This window comes from Sus scrofa, chromosome 7, assembly GCF_000003025.6.
Source record: "Sus scrofa isolate TJ Tabasco breed Duroc chromosome 7, Sscrofa11.1, whole genome shotgun sequence".
NCBI lineage: Eukaryota > Metazoa > Chordata > Mammalia > Artiodactyla > Suidae > Sus > Sus scrofa.
This window is the reverse complement of record NC_010449.5, coordinates 35,378,169-35,399,142: the sequence shown is the minus strand read 5'-3', so window position 1 is coordinate 35,399,142 and position 20,974 is coordinate 35,378,169.

Genomic DNA, 20,974 nt, shown 5'->3' with positions numbered 1-20,974 from the left:
TGGACACATGAGACAATATGGGTGAATCTGAAAAGTATTAGGTTCAGTAGAAGAAGCCAGATACAAAAGAGAAAATTCATAATTCCATACTATGCAGTTCAAGGACAGGCAAAAACTAATGTGAAAGAAATTAGAGTGTGCCTGTGAAAGGTGGGGATACAGGTTGACTACTAAAAGGGCGTGTGAGGGAACTTTCTTAGGTGATGGAAATGATTTATATTTTGAGTAGGTGTATACCGTTGTTAGAATTCACTGGGTTGTACACTTAAGATTTCATCTGATCAATAAAACAAAATAAGGCTTGAAGGGAAAAAATACACATACCCCTTTAACTTAGCAAATTCTACTCTTGTTTTTTCTCTTACCTTCTTCTGATTTATTGGGAATTGATTTTTTTTTTTTTTTAGTGACCCAGTTATATATACACATTCTTTTTCTCACATTATTCTCCATCATATTCCATCACAGGTGATTAGAAATAGTCCTGCAAATTCTACTCCTGAGAACTTATGTCATTGGGTGAGTGTACAAAGGCAGTCATTGTAATGCTTATAATAGGAAAAAAAATGTTCAGAAATACAATTTAAATCCTTGGCAATGTGATTAAATTATGGTCGCTCTATACAATAGAATGTTCTACCACCATGAAAAAATAATGTTGAGATGTGTTTTGACATGTGAAAATACAAAATGTAATAAATTAAAAACAGTGCAACCTCAGTTTTGCAAATGTTAAACAGAACAGTGGCTTTAGGGCGTTGGTTTTATTACAGGCAACATTCATGCCTGAGTTCTATAGAGTATATGGCAGAGGATGTGTCTCAAATCCGTGTTCATTATTTTAAAAATACCTCTTTGTTGTGCATTTTTAATTAGACTTGGATGTCACCACTCCAATGCCTAGCATCTAGACAGCCAATGCTCAGAGACTGTTTATTTTTTTTTTTTTTTTTTTTTTGTCTTTTTGTTATTTTAGGGCCATACCTGTGGCAGGTGGAAGTTCCCAGGCTAGGGGTCTAATCGGAGCTGTAGCTGCCGGCCTACGCCACAGCCACAGCAACACCAGATCGGAGCTGTGTCTACGACCTACACCACAGCTCATGACAATGCCAGATCCTTACCCCACTGAGTGAGGCCAGGGACCAAACCCATACTAGTCGGGTTCATTAACCACTGAGCCATGACAGGAACTCCTGTTTCTTTTTTTAAATTACACTTTTTATTAAAGTATAGTTGATCCACAATGTTGTGCCCATTTCTGCTGCACAGCACAGTGACCCAGTCGTACATATATATACCATTCCTTTGCTCATATCATCCTGTATTGTGGTCTATCCCAAGAGACTGGACACAGTTCCCTGTGCTGTACAGTAGGACCTCCTTGCTCATCCACTCTAAGTGGAATAGTTTGCATCTACCAACCCCAACTCCCAGTCCATCCCTCTCCCTCCCCTCCTGCCAACCCCTACCCGCCCCCCCACCGCAGCCCCCACAACCACAAGTCTGTTCTCTCTGTCTGTGAGTCTGTTTCTGTTTTGTATATTTCTTTTCCTTCCATCCAAGCTCTCAATCTTGTACTCTTCTGACTGGACCAACCCAGAGGTCTTGTATCCCCATCTCATTAATACGTGGCCCCAATTTTTCGTCCAGAAGTGAATGCCTTTGTACTTTCTTTAACGGAGTCTCTTCCCAGATCTAATCTGGGGCTATGCTCCCCACCTGTACATTCCATTTTTTGTGAAGGTGAAAAGTTACCTGGTTGAGGTCTGTTTACCTTTGAGATGTGTTTTAAGGGCCATCTTGTTGGGGCCTGGCACCTGCTTGTAGGACCTGGCCAGGTCCTACCGGACCACACATGCACCTGCATGTGTGGTCCCACCTGTTGGTTACACCTGGCTTCTTTTCCCTCCAACACTTTCTCTGGGGGTCACACCTTCTCTCTGCCTGCCTTCTATTGTAGGTTTTGTAGGGAGGCATTGTAGATCCTGAGATTCTCAACTCAAGGTGCCTGTGTAGCTCCATGTGTTCTGCGAAGGGGCTCTGCCATAGATTGAATAATGCTCCCCAGGTAAATATGTCAAAGTCCCAACCCCCAGGGCCATGGAGACCTTATTGGAAAATAGGGCCTTTGCAAAAGTGATTAAGAATCTTTAGATGAGATTATCCTGGATTTGGGGTGGGCCTAAAATCCCGTGACTGGTGTCTATATAAGAGAAACCAAGGCACATATGACACACAGACGATCATGTGAAGACAGAGGCAGAGAAGGGAGTGATGTGGCCACAAGTCAAGGAACACCTGGAGTCACCAGAAGCCAGAAGAAGCCAAAAAAAGACCCTCCCCATAGAGCCTTCAGAGGGAGTGTGGCCTGGCTGGCACCTTGGTTTTAGACCTCTGGCCTCTAGAACTCTGAGAATAAAGAAATTTGTTATTTTAAGCCACCACGTTCACAGTAAATTGTTACGACGGCCCCAGGAAACACATGCACGTGGTCATTAGGAAACCTCCTGAATCAGTCCTCCTACCCCTCCCCCTGTGCCGCGGGAAGAAGGAATCCTGATGTCTTAGCTTCAAAGACACATGTCAGAGCCTAAAGCAAGGGCTTACGTATCAGCAATTTGGCTTGAGAAGTAAGTCCCAGAAATTGAATGAAGAGTTCCCACTGTGGCTCTGCGGTTAAGAACCCAACAGAGTGTCCTTGAGGATGTAGGTTTGATCCCTGGCCTCGATCAGTGGGTTCAGGATCGGGCATTGCCACAAACTGTGGCATAGGTTGTAGACACAGCTTGGATCCCTTGTTGCTGTGGCACAGGCTGGGAATTTCCATATGCTACAGGTGCCACCTGAAAGAAAGAAGGAAGGGAGGAAGGAAGGAAAGAAAGAAAGAAAGAAAGAAAGAAAGAAAGAAAGAAAGAAAGAAAGAAAGAAAGAAAGAAAGAAAAAAGAAGAAAGAAAAGAAGGAAGTAAAGGAAGGAGGAAGGAAAGAAGGAAAGGAAGAAAGGAAGGAAGGAGCAAGAAAGAAATTAACTGAGTGTAGAAAGAGATTAAGTGAAGCAGGAAACAAAGGGATGCCCAGACAAGCACGTGCTACCCATCAGGCTGGTCACAGCCACAGTGAAGGTGTGCTCTCCCCAAGACTCTAGGAAGCCATAGGAGGGCCCCCAGAATCTTCCATCCAAGGGACAGACTTGAGGAGCATGTACTTCCTGGCTCCTTTCTTCCACTGCTCAACAGCTGTCCCTTTGGCCATGAACTGCTCAGTGGCCCTCCTTCCAGCTGTGCATGTGAGAGTTGGGAGTGAAAGGGACTTTGGAATATGACAGCAGTAGCTGGAGTGAAGGGTGGGCTGACCAGGTATGATGCAGGGGTCTCATACATGGCAGGGAAAGGAGTGTCACAAGCTTGGCTTGGAGGACCGGCCAGCTCTAAGACTCTGGTGAAATGCCCCCAAACTCTCAGCCCATTTGATTTCTAACTGATGATCTGAACTTCCAGGTCTGTGGAAGATTCATTCAAAGTGAAAGTGAAAATTTTTGTTTTCTGAACTTTTTTTTTGTTGTTATTTTAAATTAGAGTGCAGTTGGTTTACAGGGTTGTGTCAATTTCTGCTGTACAGAAAAGTGACCCAGCCACACACACACACACACACATACACACATACACACACACCTTCCTTTTCCCTTATTATCTTCCATCATGTTCTATCCCAAGAGACTGGACATAGTTTCCTGTGCTGTACAATAGGACCTCATTGCTTATCCATTCCAAATGGAATAGTTTGCATCTACCAACCCCAAACTCCAACCTGAACTTTAAAACACGAATATCAGCTAGTATTTCCCTAATCGTATGGTATCAACATGCAAGAACTTATCTTTCCATCTCTTGTCCTCGGTCCTGCACCTGCCACACTCTTTCTCTGCTCCCTTCGTCTCTAGCACAGCACTCCCCCTTCTCCAGCCCCTTTTCCGTCACCATCACAACTCCCAGCATCTCCTGCAGTCAGTCTCGCACCCCAAGGCAGCTGTCGGCCTAGCTTGGGTGGGGGATTAAAGACTCTTGGAGGAGGCTGCCCTGTGGAAGGGAGTGGAAGGCAGAGTACCGGGTCCCCAGACACAGAATGAACGAGCTCTCAGAAGCAACTTTTTCTTTAAAATCTAATTGCATGTACCCTGCTGCTCCAGCAAATGAAGTTTAAATATTTAACAAGGATGTCAGTACCGTTTGGGTGGCTGTGGGTCTCCGAAAGATGAGACCTCAGAGGGAAGGAAACTGCCTGTGGTCTGCACAGCCCTGGAATTGGTGAGAGCAGGCCTGGCCCTCACCCTTGCATGCTTCAGGGGACCATCTGGCCTGGGTGGGCTGGGCGGCCGCTGGGGCTACCTCACAGAGCCTGGGTGGGCTGGCTGCCCTCAGCTAGCCAGGCCTTGGGTGTCCGGCGTCTCCATCAAACCAGAGCCTGCACACCGTTCAGCCCTGAGCTTAGTGGGTTCTGGCGCAAGATGCTAACAGGTCTGCCTGTGCCCTGGGGTGGGAGTTAGCATCCTCGAAAGGGCCAAGCCTTTCCTCCTCTGTCTCTACTTTCTCGAACATGTCCTGTCTGATTGCCAGCCCCCTGATACGTTATTTTTCAGAAGAAATATTATATCAATGTAGTCATAAAATATTTAACTATGAAACTTAAGGAGTATATTTCTAATGACATTATATAAACTGTATTTATCAACATATTTTATAAAGTTATAAATATCAGTCAAGAGTCCAACTGAAACAAATGGCTCACATTAGGAGAACTTGCATTAGGAGGAAGGTTGGTTTGTAAGGGGGCTCTTTGCAGGGAGAAGGCGAGCTAGAAGGGACCCGTAGAGGATAACGTGCTGCCCCAGTAATAACCACGGCACTGTTGGCACCCACCCCTTGGCCTGAAGGAATGAGGCCAGGAACCCTGAAAGGAGAAACCTGTCCTGCTGGCAGCCTAGGGAATGTCCTATGAGCAGACTTACAGAATGCTACCATGCCAGTTAGTGGCTCTAGGTTACTGTTGCCTCCTCTCCAGCCCTCCCCCCACTTCCTTCCTGGGGTGAGGGTGCCGGTGTCTCAAGCTAGGAAAATAGTCAGACGTGAAAAGACAGGTCTGTGCAAGATAAGTGTGAGCAGCCTTTGAGGGTCTAGAGATGGGAGATCACAGCCTCTTTCTAGTTCTTGGTTGTGCTCAGATGCATGAGTTCCCATCCCCGGTCCCCGCAGGGGTGATAACAGCCTCAAATGCCCTTCCTACTGATCCCTGCTCTGAGGCCTTCTCTCCCACATAGCATCTAGGAATCAACCCCAGGGAAGGAAAAAATACCAATCCCTAATACAGGAGTTCCTGTTGTGGCTCAAAGTACCGGGTTACCTAATTACCTGTACATTTTTTTTTTTTACCACTCATATGGAATTATGAGCATCTTTTAACAAGGCAACATCTGATCGAATATCTATATTAAAGGGGAAGGTCATGAATCTATAGTGTCTGTTCTTCCTAGCGGTCCAGATGATTCTTTAAATTATTAAGAGGGAACCAGAGACTGGCAAGCTTTGAAAGGGGGAGGGAGAAGAAAAGGGGGAAAAAGTCTGGCTGTGGGATGCTGAAGTAGGTTTGTAGCTTGCGGGTTCTGGAGAGATAGGAAGCCTCGCGCAATGGAAACTCATAGGCTTGAATTCCTTATCTAGTTACCTGCTTGGTCGTGTCTTGGTTTCATTCTTCTCGGGGTCGGGGCGGGGGTGGTAGTACATGTACTCACTGGAAACCTGCATGGGGCAGAGCCGATGGTCATTATTCTGTACTCCATTTAGCCTGCCTGGGAAATTTAATTGAAGATGACTAAGAAGAGGCATGATTTTGACAGCAGTTGGACATGGAAGGAGTTGACGAATATGGTTCCCTGACAAGGCACGTGGTTCTTTACCTTGACGGTGAGCGAGAGCAAAGTCGAACAAGGGATAGGCAAGTGGACCAACCCAGACCTCGAGTGGTATGGCTTGACTGGAGATACCGCTGACCTTTGGGCTGGTCACTGAACCCTGTAAGCCTAAATTTCCCCATCTGAAGCTGCGTGGGGAATATCTGATCCCCCTCTCCCTGCTCTCCCCAACCCCAACACACACACACAAGATTTGGTAGGTACCGAGAGCCTTTGCAGCCAGGCTGAAGGCTTAGCCACCAGAGCTACCAAGATGCTGAACCTGGCCAACTCTTTCCTCCAAGATTAATAAGATTAATACTGGAAATGCTAAAAAAGGAAACACCAAAGGAAGAAGCTGAGAAAACCCTATGGTATAAGGATTTCCCAAGGATCGGTTGTCCGAATCCATTACATGAGGTGTTGGGTTGGATTTGGCTGGATGTAGCAGTTGTTGGACCTTCGGAAATCAAAGGAGGAGTTCCTGTTGTGGCTCAGCCAATTAAGAATAAGAACCTGACTAGTATCATGAGGATGTGGGTTCAATTCCTGGCCTTGCTCAGTGGGTTAAGGACCTGGCATTGCTGCAAGCTGCAGTGTAGGTCAGGGGTGCGGCTTGGATCTGGCATTGCTGTGGGTGTGGTATAGGCCAGCAGCTGCAGCTCCAATTTGACCCCTAGCCTGGGAACTTCCATATGCTGCAGGTACGGCCCTAAAAAGAAAAAAAAAAAAAAAAGATCAAAGGACTTCTTACAAGTATCTTCCAAGAACAAATGCTAGAATCCTATTCAAATGCATGTGTACATTATCACAGAGTAAAATAAACTGAAATTGGTTGCTGTATTTTATACAATGCTTTCTGCAAAGGCTCATTTTTGGATATTAGTATTTGACATGGTTAATTCTTATTAATTTGGAATTGCTTATTGTTATAAGGCAAATAGATAATTTTTAATTATCCATAAGGAGCACGTCACTGTTAATGGTTTGAAATGGGCTATTATAAGCAAACCAATTTGAAATAAACTATGAACCTATGCCATTGTGTTATAACATTATACACTTTCTTGACAAATAAAAAATTTTTGGTAGCATGTATTATATATGCTTATAGTGTAGAAAATAGCTGCTTTGGAGGGATAGAGAGTGGGGAGAGTGTGTGTGTGTGTGTGTGTGTGTTGTGAGTAAGCAGGAAAGCACAAGTGGGAAAAAAAACTATTACCATCCTGATCATGCATCTCTTGCCATTGTCTTGAAGCAAAGAATATGTGCTCCATGCTGAAGGTGCAGTGTCCTTATGACTAACACTGGGTTAGAGTGGAAGCCCTGTGCTTGTAAGAAGCTGCAGAAAAATAAGAGATTAACCAACCTCAGGCATTTGCTTCTGGCAGAATTCACTGTCCTAACTGCCAGGATTGGGGAATTAGAACCTCTTCATTCTGATGCTTTTCTCTGAGAATCAAAGGTTGACTGAGGTTTTCTGGTGCCTGGAGCCCTCCATATGCAAGCTTTTTGGATCATCAAGGACACACCCACACCCACACCCCCACACCCCCACACACGGGTTACAAGTTTTATCAAAAGCATAAATGCTAGAAAAGATAGACCAAGCATTTCAAAGTAACCTAATAAATGTACTCAAAGAGATTAAGAGATTTCCCAGTTTGAAACAAGAGCAAAGTCCTAAATCTAATCAATTCTGTGATGGCTGAGAGAAGGGAGGAAGCTGCCAAAGACTGAAGCTGGCAGAGTTTAAGGAAAGCGAAGTTTAAGGAAAGAAGTCAACTCCATGACAAAAGTGCAGGAGCAAGCAGCAAGTTATCTAGAAGATCTAGCTAAGAAAATAAATGAAGTGGCTACACTAAACCTGTTTTCAGTGTAAAGGAAACAGGCTTCTGTTGGAAGATGATGCCATCTAGGACTTTCATAGCTAGGGAGAAGAGGTCAGGGCTTAGATTCAAAGGATAGACTGGCTTTCTTTTTAAGAGTGAATACTGACTTAAAGTTGAAGCTAATGCTCAGGTACCATTTCAAAAAATCCTAGGGCCCCTAAGAATGATGCTAAATCTATTCTACTTGTGCTCTGTAAATTGAACAACAAAGCCTAGATGGCAGCACATCTGTTTACAACACAGTTGACTGAATATTTTAAGCCCACTATTGAGAACTACTACTTGGAAAAAAATTCCTTTCAAAATATTACTCTTCATTGACAGTGCACCAGATTACCTAAAAGTTCTGATGAGGATGTACAAAAAGATTAATGTTTTCATGCCCATTAACACAACATCTATCCTGCAGCCCATGGATCAAGGAATCATTTTGAGGAATTCCCATTGTGGCCCAGAGGAAAGAAATCCAACTAGTATCCATGAAGATGCAGGTTCGATTCCTGGGCCCACTCAGAAGGTTAAAGATCTGGCATTGTTGTAAGCTGTGGTGTAGGTCACAGATAAGGCTTGGATCTGACGTTGTTGGGGCCATGGCATAGGCTGGCAGCCGTAGCTCCAATTCGACCCCTAGCCTGGGAACTTCCATATGCCACAGGTGTGACCCTAAAAAGCAAAAAAAAAAAAAAAAAGATCATTTTGATTTTTAAGTCTTATTAGTTAAATAATTTTCATTAGGTGATAGCTGCCATAGATTGTGAGTCCTCTGATAGATATGGGCAAAATAAATTGAAATCTTCTAGAATAGATTCACCATTCTAGATCCCATTAAGATTATTCATGGGGGAGTTCCCATTATGGCGCAGTGGAAAAGAATCCAACTAGGAACCATGAGGTTTCAGGTTTGATCTCCAGCCTTGCCCAGTGGGTTAAGGATCCGGCATTGCCATGAATTGTGGTGTGGGTCAAAGACGCGGCTTGGATCTGGCATTGCTGTGGCTGTGGTGTAGGCCGGTGGTTGTAGCTCTGATTAGACTCCTAGCCTGGGAACCTCCATATGCTGTGGGTGTGGCCCTAAAAAAAAAAAATTTATGATTCATGGAGAGAGGAGAAGCATCAATATTAACAGAAGTTTGCAAGAAGTTGATTCCAACCCTCAGATGACTTTGAGAAGTTCAAGACTTCAGTGGAGGATTGTAAGTGCAAATGTGGTGGATATAGGAAGAGAATAAAATTAAGTGGAGCCTGAAGAAGTGACTGAGTTGCTGCAATCTCACAAAAAACTTTAATGGTTGAGAAGTTGTTTCTTATGGAGGAGCAAAGAAAGTGGCTTCTTGAGATGAAATCCACTCCTGGTAAGGATGCTGTGACATTGTTGAAATGACAGCAAAGAATTTAGAATATTACATAAACTTGGTTGCTGAAGCAGCAGCAGGTTTAGCAAGGATTGACTCCAATTTTGAAACAAGGTCTACTATGGGTAAAATGCTATCAAAAGGCACTGTATGCTACAGAGAAATTGTTCATGAAAGGAAGAGTAAATTGATGCAGCAGCAGACTTCATTGTGTCTTATTTTAAGAAATTGCCACAGCCACCCCCCTCTTCAGCAGCCAGCACCCTGATTAGTTAGCAGCCACTGACATAGAGGCAAGACCCTCCCCCTGTAAAAAGATCATGATTTGCTGAAGGCTCAGAGTATTTCATTAAGATGTGTACATTGTTTTTTAAGACAATGCTCTTGCACACTTAATATTCTATAGTATAGTGTAAACATAAATTTTATATACCCTGGGAAACCAGAAATTTTTCATAACTCACTTTATTGCAATATTTGCTTTATTGCAGTGGTCTGCAATACAACCCTCAATATCTCCTTTCTCAGTTATGGAGTCAAGCCAAACAGAAAAAAAAATCAAGGCTATAAGTGAACAATGCCATTAACAAGGTTAAGCTAGTGGTCAATAATTAGACCAACTTCCAATAAAGATAGTACTCATTTGTTTAACCATACAGGAAAATATTCAAAAGTCATCATATATACAAGTACATGAAATTAAGCATTTAATTAACATGATTTATAAAGATCATGGTCTCCGATCATACCTTTTCAAATGAGGAATGGTCAAAAAAATCAACAAGTAGACAAACCCAAAGAAATTAAAAACATGATTTAAATAACAGAAATGAATAAGATAGAAAACAAATCTTCAGTAAGAGATGGCAACACAAAGTGAAATTGAAATGAGTAACACATACACCTTACATGAGGATAGAGAGGAGGCGATAAAATGGAGACACAGCTACAGATAATGTTTTCTTTTTGTTTTTCCTTTTGTAGTTTTATTTTCTTGTGTATTCTTGTGTTGTCTTCTTTTTGGTTTTTGTGAATCTATTGTGTAGTTTTGATGCGTGGTTACTCTGTTTTTCAAGTGTGTTAAGCCCTTCCTATATCTACTCAATAGTCATATAGGCTCAAACACAGTCTTTTAAAAAAATCCCCTTGATGGAGTTCCTATCGTGGCGCAGTGATTAATGAATCCAACTAGGAACCATGAGGTTGCGGGTTCGATCCCTGCCCTTGCTCAGTGGGTTGAAGATCTGGTGTTGCCATGAGCTGTGGTGTAGGTCGCAGACGCGGTTCTGATCTTGAGTTGCTGTGGCTCTGGTGTAGGACGGCAGCTACAGCTCTGGTTCGACCCCTAGCCTGGGAACCTCCATATGCCGCGGGAGTGGCCCAAGAAATGGCAAAAAGACAAAAAAAAAAAAAATCCCCTTGAGGAGTTCCTGTCATAGCTCAGTGGAAATGAATCTGACTAATAACTACGAGGATGCAGTTTCAATCCCTGCTCAGTGGGGTTAAGGATCCAGTCTTACCATGAGCTGTGGTGTGGGTCTGGTGTGGGTCACAGACATGGCTAGGAGCTGGCATTGCTGCAGCTGTGGCCTCGGCCATCGGCTACATCTCCAAGTTGACCCCTAGCCTGGGAACCTCCATATGTTGCAGGTGCAGCCCTGAAAAGACAAAAAAAAAAAAAAAAAAAATCCTGTTGTGGTTTAGTGGGTTAAGAACCCGACTAGTATCTATGAGTATGTGTTTTCAATCCCTGGCCTCACTCAGTGGGTTAAGGACCCGGCATTTCCACAAGTTGCAGTGTAGGTCACAGATGTGCCTCAGATCTGGCATTGCTGTGGCTGTGATGTAGGCTGCCAGCTGCAGCTCTGATTCAGCCTCTGGTCTGGGAACTTCCATATGCTGCAGGTGCGGCCCTAAAAAGAAAAAAAAATGTGCATTTTCTTACTCTCCTCCCCCACATTTATGATTTTGATGTCTTCTTTTACATTTTTATGTTCACCCTTTTTCTGTTCATTGTTATCATTGCTTTCACAATTTTTTTTGAATTTAAAAAAAAAATCTGTATCCTAGGTGATTTACTTTCCAATTATGATTTTCTCTTTTCTATTGATTCCTGCTTCCTTTATGTTTAGAGAAGAGCTTTCAATATTTTAGGATAGGTTTAATATCGTATTTTTTTAGTTTCTGCTTATCTGAGGAATTCTTTCTGTCTCTTTGTATTCTAAATGATAATCTTGCTGGGTAGAGTTTTCTAGGTTGCTGATGTTTCCCTTTTAGGACTTTGAATATACCTTGCCATTCCCTTCTGACCTGCAACATTTTTGTAGGGAAATCAACTGATAGCATTATGGGGAGCTCCCTTGTAATTAACTCTTTTTCTTTTGCTGCCTTTCAGATAGAGCTTTATTGTTATCTTTTGAGACTATCAATTATATGGCAACAATTTTGAAGACTTAGACAAAAATGGGTAAATTTCTAGAAATATGACTGACCAGAATTGACTCAAGAAGAAATAAAAAGCTCAAATGGTCCTATTAAAGCAATTGAAACAATGGTGGACCATATTTTTCCAAAGATCAAGCCTAGATGGTTTACAGATAAATTCTAGCTAATATTCAAGGCCCAGATCATTCTATTTTCTGTTAAAGCCAATATAAAATGAGAGAGTATCTCCCCAACTCATAAGAGGCCAGACTTTATGCCAAACCTAGTGACAGCATTATGGAATTAAAAAAAAAAAAAGAATTACAAGCATATTACTTTTATAAACACAGATGTAAAAATACTAAATAAAATATTAATATAATAAATCCAAGAGTTCCCTGGTAGTGCATTGGGTTAAGGATCTGGCATTGTCACTGCTGTGGCTTGGGTTTGATCCCTGGCCTGGGAACTTCCACATGCCACAGGTGTGGCCAAAAATAAAAATAATTTTAAAAATCCAACAGCATATAAGATAAGATAGTATGACATGTTCAAGTTGGATATATATGAAGACAGTTTAGTATTAGAAAATTCTTAAGTATAATCTGCCACATCAGCAGGTTAACATAAAATATGGAGGCACAGTTCTCCATAGAGCTTATATTTATGCACATTTTGTGAGCAGAAGCTCCCATGATCTTTATTCCAGACTGATCTCTTCAAGACCATTAAGTAGAAAAATAGCCTTGAAAGATGCTGTCTTTATGAAGCAGATGACAGGATTTTTACAGTTCAGTATAATAAAGAGAATGTCAGAGTTCCCATGGTGGCTCAGCAGGTTCAATCCCTGGCCTCACTCTGAGTTAAGGATCCGGCATCGCCTTGAGCTGTGGTGTAGGTCACAGATGCAGCTCGGATCCTGTGTTGCTGTGGGTGTGGCATAGGTCAGCAGCTACAGCTCTGATTCGACCCCTAGCCTGGGAACCTCCATATGTCACAGGTGCAGCCCTGAAAAGAGAAAGAAAGGAAGGAAGGGAAGGGAGGGAAGGGAAGAAAGGGAGGAAAGAAAGAAAGTAAAGAAAGAGAAAGGAAAGAAAGAAAGAAAGAAAGAAAGAAAGAAAGAAAGAAAGAAAGAAAGAAAGAAAGAAAGAAAAAAAGGAAGGAAGGAAGGAAGGAAGAAAAAAAGGAAGGAAGGAAGGAAGGAAGGAAGAATGTCTCACTCCAGGCCTAATGTTGAACAGATGTGCTTCTAGCCTATTTTAAAGGATTCAGGTTTTCTCAGCTGTGATGCAAATTCACTGCATGTGCAGAATCACCTGGGCTGCCCTGTGTTGTTCCCATAGGGCTTGAGGGGCAAGGGGAGCTGATGTGTGCATGAAGATGATGCTTCCTGCTGCACCATCAGTAATGGTCCCTTATCTCTCACTCGAGAGTGAGTCATGTCTTTTGCCAGAGTCTATAAAGCTACAGCAGGCTAATCTAGTAGCTTTGCATGGAGGACAAATTCCAGATCCTTCACAGTTCATGACAATTGTGAAAAGCTCATGATAAAATATGTAATAATGTTCTATAGCCACTTGTGATAGAAATTCTTAAATAGGGAATTATAAAAGCATTTGTTTTAAAGGTGGAAATGAATAAAGAATTTTCATTAATTTATTCAACATCGTATTGGCTGTTCTAGCCAGTATAACAAAACAAGAAAATTATAGACCTAAGGACTGGAAAAGAAGGTATAATACTGTCATTAGCTATAGAAGGTAAACTTGTAAATGGTTTCCTTTAAATTGAATTATCCTGGTGTATAGCAAGGAACTATATCCAATTGCTTGTGATAGAACATGATGAGAGATAAATGAGAAAAAGAATAGGTATATGAGAAAAATGAGAAATTATTTTCTCATTTCTCATATAATACTAGAAAAAGAATATATATATATATATACACACATACATACATGGCTGGGTCACTATGCTATACAGCAGAAATTGACACAACATTGTAAATCAACTATACTTTAATAAAAATTTTAAAAATGTAATTGAAACCACATGTGTTAAGAAGTCTAGTTATAAGAATAGTACATGTATTCAAATTTGGTTGCATTTCTAGATACCAGCAGCGAACAACTGGAAAATATTGTTGAAGAGAAGACATCATGTACAACACTGTCAAAGAATATTAAGGATTTAAGAATAAATCCAACAAAAAATATGTAACACCTCTGAAGGGAAAATAAACTTTAAAGTTTAAATGAATAAAAAAATTATAGCATGTATTCGGGTTGAAAAGTTAATGCTGAGCCTTTATAAAACTCAATAAGATGATTGTAAATTTTATATGGAATGGTAAATGGCCAAGAATAATCTCTCCCCACCAAAAAAGAAGGAAGAGCTAATCTCTCTATATCAGATGTAATCACTAAATATGATGCTACATTAATTTTAAACTGGATAGTATTGAAAAAAATAAACAGATTGATAAATAAAATAGAATATGGAGCCCCAGAAACATACAATGACAGTGAGATGTCATATCAGACATGAGGGAACAATTTTTCAATAAGTATCCCTGCAGAGTTTTAGCCATTCTGGAGTAAAATCAAATTGGACTTTACCTAATAACAACTCTCAGACATATACACATCCAATAACTTTACATGAATTATAGAATTCACTTATTTCCTACTGAGAGTTTTAAAGGGTTTTTTGGTTTGTTTGTTGTTTGTTTTGAAACTTGGAGTTTGGGGAGTTCCTGTTGTGGCTCAGCGGTAATGTACCTGACTAGCATCCATGAGGACACAGGATCAATTCCTTGCTCACTCAGTGGGTAAAGGATCCAGCGCTGCCATGAGCTGTGGTGTAGGTCGAAGATGAGGCTCAGATTCTTCATTGCTGTGGTTGTGGTGTAAGCCGGCAGCTGCAGCTCTGATTCATTTCCTAGCCTTGGAACTTCCATATGCCACAGGTGAGGCCCTAAAAAGACCAAAACCAACCAAACAAACAAAACAAAACAAAAACTTGCAGTTTGAAAAGTTTTAAGACATGGAAAGTATTAACTATGACAGAAAACTGATAAAACTGACAGTTAAAATTAAGAATTTTTCATCCATAAAGTTAAAAGACAGGTTACAAACTGAGATCACTGCAATCCACACTAATTACAAAAGACTAGTATTCAGAATATGGAAAGTTCTACAAGTATATAAGGAGAAAATAAGCAAAGACATAAATGAGCATTTCATAGCAGACGAGACCTATATAACCAATAAAACAGGACAGTCATCAGAGATTAAAATGAAAATTAGGATCTTAGATATCATTTTATACCTCTTCAATTGACAAAAATGTTCTTGAAGTGTGACAATACCCAGAGTTGGAAAACCTGTGCATCTAGAAAGTTTTTTTTCTTTCTTTTTCTTGCTTGCTTGCTTACTTGATCACTTGCTTGCTTTTTTAGGGCTGAACCTGTGGTATATGGAAGTTCCTAGGCTAGGGATCAAATCAGAGCTACAGCCGCAAGCCTATGCCACAGCCACAGCAATGCCAGATCTGAGTCATGTCTGTGACCTACACCACAGCTCATGGCAATGAAGGATCATTAACCCACCGTGCAAGGCCAGGGATCAAACCCGTATCCTCTTGGATCCTAGTCGGATTCATTTCTGCTGAGCCACAAAGGGAACTCCCCACAAATTTTCTTATCATGCAAGTGGAAGTGTAATTTAGTACAATCGCTTTGGAAGATAGCATTAATAAATACCACAATATAGAAGTTCCTGTTGTGGCTCAGCAGTAATGAGCCCAACTAGTATCCATGAGGACTCAGGTTCAATCCTGAGGACTCAGGATCCTGAGTTGCTGTGGCTGTGGTGTAGGCCGGCAGCTGAAGCTCCAATTTGATTACTAGCCTGGAAACTTTCATATGCTGCAAGTGTGGCCCTAAAAACTAAATAATAAATAAATAAACAAATACGTAAATAAATAAATACCACAATGTGCAACGTTTGCAGTTGCTGGGTTGTAAAGTATTTGACAATTATTTCTTAAAGCTGACTATTCAAACTATTTTTGAATATATCTGGTTCTTCTCCTCTTCTGTGCAAATGAATATCCTGGTCCCTTGTGATTGGGTGGGTCCATAGCGAGTCTAGTTTTGGCCGGTGAGTCCTAAGTGGAAGTGAAATGTCACGTCTCTGCCCAAACACTGAAACTCTGATGATGGATTCTTCAGAGCTCCCCTTTTTCTCTCCAGCACACCTACTGTCAACACTTGAAGAGGTGACTATTTTGTCAGCCTAGGTGACTGTAATAAGCATAGCCTTCCTTCTTGACTGCAAAAGACATATAGCATGATTGATAAATAAACCTTTATAGTTTTAAGCCTGAGATTTTAAGGTTGGTCGTTACTGTAGCACATTATAGCAGCTTATTCTGACTAATACATATACAACAGGAGACGTATAAAAGACTGTACATAGCTCCATTATTCTCAGTGGCCTTGGAAACCATCCAAGTGCCTGTCCCCTGAAGGAGAATGAATAAGTTATGGTGTATTTACTATGGGAGATTTTTCAGCTGTAAGAACAAAATAACTGCAGTGACAATAAAACAATCGCCATGAACTTGAACGGAGTAAATAAAGTGAAAAAATAGATCCAAAGGATTATTTTTGTATATAGTACAGATAGTTATATCAAGACACCTTTTTCATAAAATTAAAAACACTAAAATGCAAACAAATACTCTATACCTATAGCTATAATAAAATTATCTAAAGAGAAAAGCAGAAAAGTAATAAATACAGGGTTCGGGATGGTAGTTTCCTGAGACAGGAAGAGCAGGGGTGTGGGAAGGATGAAATTGCATCATTAGATCTTAATTGCGTCAAGATCTTAATTGCAGGGGCTGGGCAGTGGCGCATATAAGTATTCTTAAAAATAGCTAAATGTCAGGTTATTTGTGGATTCATGATGAATGCTTTATAAACCAGGATTATAGCTAATCCATAACCTAATGCTATGTATATGAGATTTTAAAAAACATGATGATGGTGGATTTCCCACTGTGGCACAGTGGGTTAAGAATCCAACTGCAGCAGCTCAGTTTACTGCAGAGGTGTCTGTTCGATCCCCAGTCCGGAGCAGTGGGTTAAAGGATCTGGTGTAGGTTGCAGCTGTGGCTCAGATTCAATCCCTGGCCCAGGAACTTCCATATGCCATGGGTGTGGCCATAAAATATATATAAATAAATAAATAAACATGAGGATGGGGGAGGGAGTGGGATGGACTGCGAGTTTGGGATTAGTAGATGCAAACTGTTACATAAATGGTATGGACAATGAGGTCCTACTATACAGCACAGGGATGTGTGTCCAATCTCTTGAGATAGAACATGATAGGGGATGATAAGAGAAAAAGAATGTATGTATATTATGACTGAGTCCCTTTGCTGTATGGCAGAAAATGACACGACATTAGAAACCAACTATAATTTTAAAAAACTGAACAAACATTTTTTAAAAACATGATGGTGGAACTTGTTCTGTTCTGTAATTATCTTTGTGAAAATAGGGCCAGATATGTTGATAGATTCTCAGCCATCCAGAGGTTGGGTTAAAATATGGATGTGCACAATCTACCAGCATTAAGCCCTGAGAGGAGGGTAACCTAAAGCCAGAGAATCATTCTAATAGGATGTCAATCAGCCTGAGGGTTCAGGTATCCTCTTCTTTTCCCTGTAAGGTTCTTAATTGTCTACCACAGTTAGGGACTGAGCAGGACATAATTTCTGCATGAAACAAACCAATGAACAAACGTCACAGTTCCTCACCTGTTGACCATCCTGTTCCTTTGTCAGGTGTTGTTCCTGAGACTGGAAATAAGTTGGTACAAAAGAGTGCTGGAAGGTTGAGGAGTCTTAGTTTGCTGGCGTATGTGGGCAAATAAACGGGTTCTATGAAATCTCAGGTCCCCAGTCCAGGCTGTTGATGGATGAGAAGGTGCCATATAAGCTGGGACCTAAGGTACAAGCAGGATCTGTCCTGATAGAGGGCTGGGACTGTGTGGATTGGGGGTAGAAGATAAAGGAGAAAGAGGGCATGTTTCAGGCAGAAAGCAGTGCAGTGGCTCCTCTTTATCCACAGAGATATGTTCCAAAACCCCCAGTGGATGCCTAAAACCACAGAGAGGGTATCAAGCCTTATGTATATGCTGTTTTTTTTTTCCTATAGAGACACACCTATGATAAAGGTTAATTTATAATTAGGCACAGTAAGAGATTAACAACAATAATAAAATAGGACAGTGACACTACCGTACCGTAATAAAAGTTATATGAATGAACATAGAGCACAGACTGTGGTGGCCAAGGGAGTGGGGGTGGGATAGACAGGGAGACTGGGGCTAGTAAATGGAAACTATTACATTTATAATGGATAATCAATGAGGTCCTACTGCATAGCACAGAGAACTATAGCCAGACTCTTGGGATAGACCATGATGGAAGATAATATAAGAAAGGGAATGTGCATATATGTATGCCTGGGTCACTTTGTTGTACAGAAAAAATCATGGAGTTCCTGTCGTGGCTCAGTGGTTGACAAACCCAACTAGGAACCATGAGGTTGCAGGTTCGATCCCTGGCCTTGCTCAGTGGGTTGGGGACCTGGCGTTGCCGTGAGCTGTGGTGTAGGCTGTAGACGCGGTTCTGATCCCGAGTTGCTGTGGCTCTGGCATAGGCCAGCAGCTACAGCTCCGATTAGACCCCTAGCCTGGGAACCTCCATATGCCGAGGGAGTAGCCCACGAAATGGCAAAAAGCCAAAAAAAAAAAAAGAAAGAAAGAAAGAAAAAAAAAAAAGAAAAAATCAGCACAACATTGTAAATCAACTATATTTTTTTTCAAAAGTTATATGAATATAGTTGTTCCCATAACTTAGATGGCTGCTAAGTGACTCACAGGTACGTTGTATAAACAGCATGAAGATGCTAGACAAGGAGATGATTCATGTGCCAAGCAGGACAGAGCAGGAAGGTGGGAGCTTTCATCGCATGACTCAGAAGCGTTGCCATTTAAAACCTATGGATTCACTTTGTATGCGAATCTCTAGTTGCATCCATGTTGCTACCAGTAGTATTATTTCATTCTTTTTAATGGCTGAGTAGTATTCCATTGTGTATATGTACCGTATCTTCTTAATCCAGTCATCTATTGATGGACATTTAGGTTGTTTCCATGTCTTGGCTTTCATGGATAGTGCTGCTATGAACATAAAGGTGCATTATCTTTTTGTTTTTTGTTTGTTTGTTTTTGGTCTCTTTAGGGCCACACCCATGGCATATGGAAGTTCCCAGGCTAGGGGTCAAATGGAAGCTGTAGCTGCCATCCTATATACCACAGCCACAGCAAGGCTGGATCCAAGCCGCCTCTGGTACCTACACCACAGTTCACAGCAACGCTGGATCCTTAACCCACTGAGTGAGGCCAAGGACCAAACCTGAGTCCTCACGGATGCTAGTCAGGTTCATTATTGCTGAGCCACAATAGGACCTCACATGTATCTTTTTGAATTTTTTTTTCCTGGATAGATGCCCAGGAGTGGGATTACTGGATCATATGGTTGTTCTATATTTAGTTTTCTCAGGAACTTCCATACTGTTTTCCATAGTGGTTGTACCAGTCTCCTGGGATAGATCATGATGGAAAGTCATGTAAAAAATATATATGTATGTATGACTAAGTCACTGCTGTACAGCAGAAATTGGCACAACATTGTAAATCAACTATAATTTTAAAAAAACTTACAGATTGTTTATAACCAGAACTTTTCACTTAATATATTTTTGGCCCACAGTTGACTACAGGTAACTGAAACAGTGGAAAGAAAAACCATGGATGGGGGAGTGGTGGCTGTATGTGTAAACATTTAAAGGAAGCATATTTTGGTCTGGCGGGAGCGAAAAGAGCAAGAGGGAAGATGACAAGAGGAAACATGAGAACAGATCACTGCAGGGTCTTGGAGGAGTTTGGACTTGAACCTGAGGCCAGCTAATCACAGTGGAGTGTGCCCACTGGGGGAGCAAGGCAGATTTGCATTTTAGAAAAGTGTCTCTGTGCTGCTGTGTGCAGAATGGACCATAGGGGCTGTCGCTGGGAGATCACTTAGAGGGTGTACCAGGCTTCCCACGGGAAACGTGACACACTTACAGGGTTTTATTGAAGAAGGGGTAGTGAAGGGCTGTTTGCAGAGGTGTGGCAGATTAAGACAGCCCAGAAAGGATGTATAGCACTGCAGCACTAGCACCGGTGAGCCTTCACCGCATCAACAGCACAAGGTCAAGGGCCAGGGGGAGTTGGAGGCTTGGGAGAGGGGCCTTTTAATAGAAGCCACAGCCACTGCCAAGATCATGACCTGCAGAGGGAAGGAAGAGGAAGGATCTTCGGGGTTCAGATCCAAGCCAATTCTCCAATTAGCCACTACCAGCAATAAGGATTCTAACTCGATCTCTATTGGGCTGTCCCTGGTGACTACCCGGAATTTGGTTCTGAGAACTTGGAAAAGGAGTTCCCCATTGCTGTAGGGTGTCCACGCAGGCTGTTGGGGTACCAGACACACAGGCTTCTGAATGACCCTGTCAGAAGTTCTCCACACAACCGGCAAATGTCCACTCCTGTCCTGCCAGGCAGGGAGACTTTTAGACTCCATTCAGGCAGGAAGTTTTTGCCCCCAAAGAGTTACGGTATTGAGACACCATCACTCGTGGTTGTCAATCATTTCATAAAGTACATTAAAGGGAAGTAAATTGTGTTCCAAATCATAGGGGTTTGTGGGAGCAAATTATGGATAGCTAAAACTGAGAACACAGCTGATGAAAACTCAGCCATTATATATTTTCTATGTGTAGGTGTATAAATAATCACTTATGTGTGCAAAGTTTACTTCTTGCTTGTATTCTGTGCTGTAACAGGGTTCTAACACAGACCTGTATGGGATCTGGAACAGCATGGGCTCAGAGGAGGATCAGAAAATACAGCAACCCAGGTGGGAAACGGGAGGACCGAAAGATTCATGGATTTCCTAGTGCAAGGGATCGGCAGTGCTAGGTTCACGTCATGCATCTGTAGCTGGAAATAATGTTTGTAAACTCAGCTTAATCTAACAGCCTACCAGCCACTTTAAATTTATTCACGCCCACGTGTTCCCAACATGATTGAGTGACTGTGCAAATTATGAAATATTTGCAATTTGTCAAGCCATTCTCGTGTCTTTACATAAAGTCTAAAGTTCAAGAACCCCTTTGAGTATTAGAGACAATTAAAGGTGTTTTGTTCAGATATCTGAGCACCAAAACGTTCTCTGGAAC